The following is a 4616-nucleotide window of genomic DNA, read 5'->3' on the forward strand; positions in this document are numbered from 1 at the left end:
TTTGAGAAATGTAAGACTACTAAATTGATCCATAGGTGATGAAATTGCCAAGTTTGAAAAGGGCAGGAATAATCCTTGGCCTCTGATCAATAAATGAGAAAACATTCCACAATGCCTGACAGAGGTAGAGTAGACCCATACAGGAAGAAAAAAAAACTCACTGAACCCAGAGAGTTTATAAGGAAAAGCAAAGGAGCTGGGGAGTAGAGTGTAGGCAACATCACCAGAAAGACATGGTCCTGACAAAGATAATTCTATTCCAGACCAAAATGAAGCTGCTGCTGCTGCTGCTGTGTTTGGGACTAACCCTAGTCTGTGTCCATGCAGAAGAAGGTAGTTCTAAGGGAAGGAACTTTAATGTAGAAAAGTTATGATCAGTGAACTGTATGTATGATCAGAATGTGTTTTGGGGGACTCTTGAATCCAAGTGGGTCCTTTGAGGGAATGGGTATAGTGCCACAATCTATTAGACAAATGAATGGCTCCAGACCTTGAAGTAAGACCAGCTACTCAGATCTAACAATGTTTGGGGACCTGTGTTCTCACGGAGAGGTAGGTACAATATGCTAAGTATTGTGACAACTGGCATGAGATCTACCCCTGTGTATGCTCAGGCCCTAACCCATTGGCTGGAATTCAAGTGGAAACATGCATGTGGTATCCCTGCTACTTCTCCCTTAACAATTTGCTTGTCTACTACAGATTAATGGGGAATGCTATACTATTATCCTGGCCTCTGACAAAAGAGAAAAGATAGAAGAACATGGCAGCATGAGACATTTTGTGGAGCACATCCATGTCTTGGAGAATTCCTTAGCTTTTAAACTCCATACTGTGTAAGTGAGATGCTCCTAGCTGAGAAACATGAAAGAAAAACCTGGTATGGTCTCTTGCCTGCAAATACTTGGAATTGGGTGAAGAGATGCCTCTTACTATGCACATGTGTACACACATACTGAGTCTGTATCAAAATCTAGAATGCTTCATGTGACACTGATCCAAGATCTCATAACAGGTTGTTTTTCAAAAGTCAGAGACAAGAGTTGGTGACAGGAATTAATTCACTATGAGTTCTATAAGGGAAGATCGGAGACATTTCTGAAGCCACATTAATGAGACAGTATACCACAAGTTAAGATTATGTGATTATAATTAAGTTTTTATTACTAGTTGTTAGCCAAAGAAATCCACCCCTTCCTACTTGCGTTTTTCTGCAGTAAAGACAATAATAATAATAATTCTCCTCTGTGGATCTGAGAGCCACATCATGCAACATTACAGAGTGCTCATTTGAGGCAGGTGGTGGAAATCTGGCTGATAATCTACACCGCTGGCTGAAGGCCGGCACTGGTGAAACTTGGAAGTAGTTACAGTTGTTCTAAGGATGAGAAATGATTGTCGTTTTCTAGTTTTAAAATAATAGGCAAGTTGTGATTTCTAAAGCATCAGATATAAAGGAAATAATGTAAATATAAACTTTTAGCTAATTTTACAAAAATTAAATGGAATCAGAAACTGGAGATATGTATAGTGTAGTGGGGCAAGAAGCCATCCAGATCAAAATACCTTACTCACCAGCTCACTCTGTTTTACAGTATAGATGAAGAGTGCTCCGAAATATTTTTGGTTGCTGACAAAACAGAAAAGGCTGGTAATATTCTGTGACATGTGCGTATATAAAATGGCTATATATCTATCTACAAAATGATTAGTAAACCTTTAGTGTGTGTGTGTGTGTGTGTGTGTGTGTGTGTGTGTTGCTTTAGTCTGAACCTACTAGTCAAATGAGCAAGATCTAATAGCTAACACCCTGTGGTTGGCAAGTGGGATAAGTAGGGGGATATGAAACCTATTTGATACTGCCTGGTGGCTAGCACTGTTGCACATTGCTCAGGGTGTAGCTGCAGGTAATTCGATACAACAAACTTATGAAAGATAGAAACATGTTGCTGGAAGCTGCTGAGGGAGGTAGGTAAGCCTAGGAGAGGATGAGAGAGTGGTGCTCCTGTGGCTGACTGTTCACTAGTGGTCTGGATCTCTCAGAGTCCCTTTTCTTAGAAGTTACTTCTTGAAGTTCAGAAAGGTAAAGACAGAAAGGCTCAGACACTTCGCCAATCTCTTCCAGGATATGGATTTTAATGAATTTGTGTTTGGGGTAGAACAAGAAAAGGGTATCCATCATTTCCTGCAGAACAAACAATTTCTAAGCCATGTCCCCTTTCCTCCACAGATGATGGATTCAATACATTTACTATACTTAAGACAAACTATGATCATTATATTATGTTTCATCTCAATTAAGAAATGAATGGGGAAACCTTCCAGATGATGTCACTCTATGGTAATGTATTTTCACACAGACACTGATCTTGGAGTGGGAAAAGAAGAAAAAACCTCTAGCTTTAATATGGTCTTCCCAGCTTGGTCCTGCATCTTTCTCGCATCCTTAAGATTGATGGTCACCTCCATCATCCCTCGAGCATAGTGATGGAAGCACTCTGAAATCTCTCAGTGTGACAGAAGGATATTCTATGGATGCTAAATCCAGGATAGACCATACCAATGCCTTATTCACCACCAATGTTGCCAACCATTTCCACATCTTTATGGGGAAGTCCCTGTCCCCTCTCTCAGGCTGTGGTCAATGCACACAATACAGCTGCTACACTCACTATTGCTCTTCTCACAGGCTGAGAACCAGATTTGAGTTCAGACATCAAGGAAGAGTTTGCAAAACTATGTGAGGAGCATGGAATCGTTAGAGAAAATATCATTGACCTATACAATACCAGTAAGTCAGGTTTCATTTATTTTTCTCATCGTGAATATTTTATCCTAGAGGAACAATCTCAGTTTTCTACCAGTCATTTTTGAAAGCTGGAAAGTCCTATCCTTTCTCTTGGGGAAATATAGTGGGCCTGGTACTTGAATATGTTCTTGTTCTCACACTACAGATTGCTGCCTCCTGGCCCAAGAACATAGAATGGCCTGAGCCTCCAGGTGGGCAATATCCAACGGGAGCAAAGAGGGGGTTGGTGGTTATGGAGAGGCCCTTCCAAAAGTATTATCACTGTGCGCTCAAATTACAATAAAAATATTTTGATAAGGAAACTTTGAGGAAAGCTTGAAAATTGGCTTGGAATTGCCTGGATTTGTGATCTAGTCCTACTTTGAGCTTTGAAGTAAAGTGACTCAAGCACTTAGGCAAGAAAAGAAGGATTTGAGTTTTGCATAGTTGATGTATGCTTGTGTGAAACAGCAATGGGTTCAATATCATTAAAAGACAGAGTAGCCCGATATGATATAGTTGCTCTTCAGTGTCTGTGGTCCCACTCCATCCCACACTAGATAATAACATCTTAATCTGATCTCTGTACAACCTTGGCTTCTTACCTGGGAGTGAATGTACCTAATCACCACTTCTCAACCAGTCTGGAGAGCAGACTCCTCTGGCCCTCCCTTCTCATCTAGTCCAAGACTTCACTCATATAATGTGTGAAGTCTTTAAATGTAGCAAAGGCTTTTATCATTATTCCGCAATTTACCTAACCTTCTTCAGAGCTTCTTATGACAAAGGTTGTAGAAATAAGCCTCAGATTCCATTATGGTCATTTGTTCTGACTTTCATCTCTGTGTTCTGGCAAATAATTCCAGTTAGATTGCAAGGGACGATCCATTTCTTCATCCCCCTTTTCCAATATAATAGTATCTCTCTCTGTCCAGAAGTCAATCTAAGAAGTATTTAATGAGTTCCTGTATTCTTTTTTCCTGGCTTACACAGGGTTGAGTGGAGACTTCTCACCAGGACTCCAGCATCATCCTTTCCTATTCATACAGCATCCCGTGACAAGTTCTGTGATCTGCTTTCCATCCTGTCTCACAGAGAAGTGCAATCCCGGTCTCTCCAGCATGTTACTAGGATAACTCATCAAGAATCAAAGACTTTCTTTAAATTTCTCTTTGATACACCCATGACAATTCTCCTTGAATTTTTCTTCTTCCTGATCAATAAATGATTACACTTGCATTAAAATATATGTCTCTGTGTCCAGAAAAAATGTGGGGCTGACAATGAGTGAATATGGGGACCTCCTGAGTTCTGATCCTTCCTTCTGGCCCAGAATGCATCCTGAGTTTCATGATTTTGCCTCCCCTGCAACAATCCCAAGCCCTGATGAGTACTGCCTGCTTTTTAGCTCTCCTGCTTTAGTGCTGTCTGAGCATCATGGAAGCATGACACTTCCTGCATGATTCTTCCATCCATAGTCTCTTTTCCAACAGAGCTTAGGAGAGACACAGATTTCTAAGGCTATGCCTGCTCAGTATGTTTCATGATATGGCGAGTGTGTGTGCTACAGTGGGAGAGGTTTGGTAATTACAGTCCCATTGGATACAGAGAAAAAGGTGTCTAGCTTCCCATAGCATACTCTGGCCCCTTGATCAAGAGATTAAATTGGTTCAACTAAGGACACATGAAAGGAGTTCTTGCTGTAGTTTGCTAAAAGATGGCAAAACACTATTGAGAAACCTAAGCTTTTATGATGAAATACCTCCCTCCCCGCAACTGACCTGATGGTTGGGTCCAAGTCATTCTCTGACTAAAGCCTCCTAAGTGG

At 40.8% G+C, this 4616-nt stretch overlaps 1 pseudogene; it reads left to right on the top strand.

Annotated features, from left to right (window-relative positions):
• Positions 1–269: 269 nt before the first annotated feature.
• LOC110288137 lies at positions 270–4016 on the top strand (annotated as a pseudogene).
• The last annotated feature ends 600 nt before the right edge of the window (positions 4017–4616 follow it).

This window comes from Mus caroli, unplaced genomic scaffold (assembly GCF_900094665.2).
Source record: "Mus caroli unplaced genomic scaffold, CAROLI_EIJ_v1.1 scaffold_18652_1, whole genome shotgun sequence".
Classification (NCBI taxonomy): Eukaryota; Metazoa; Chordata; class Mammalia; order Rodentia; family Muridae; genus Mus; species Mus caroli.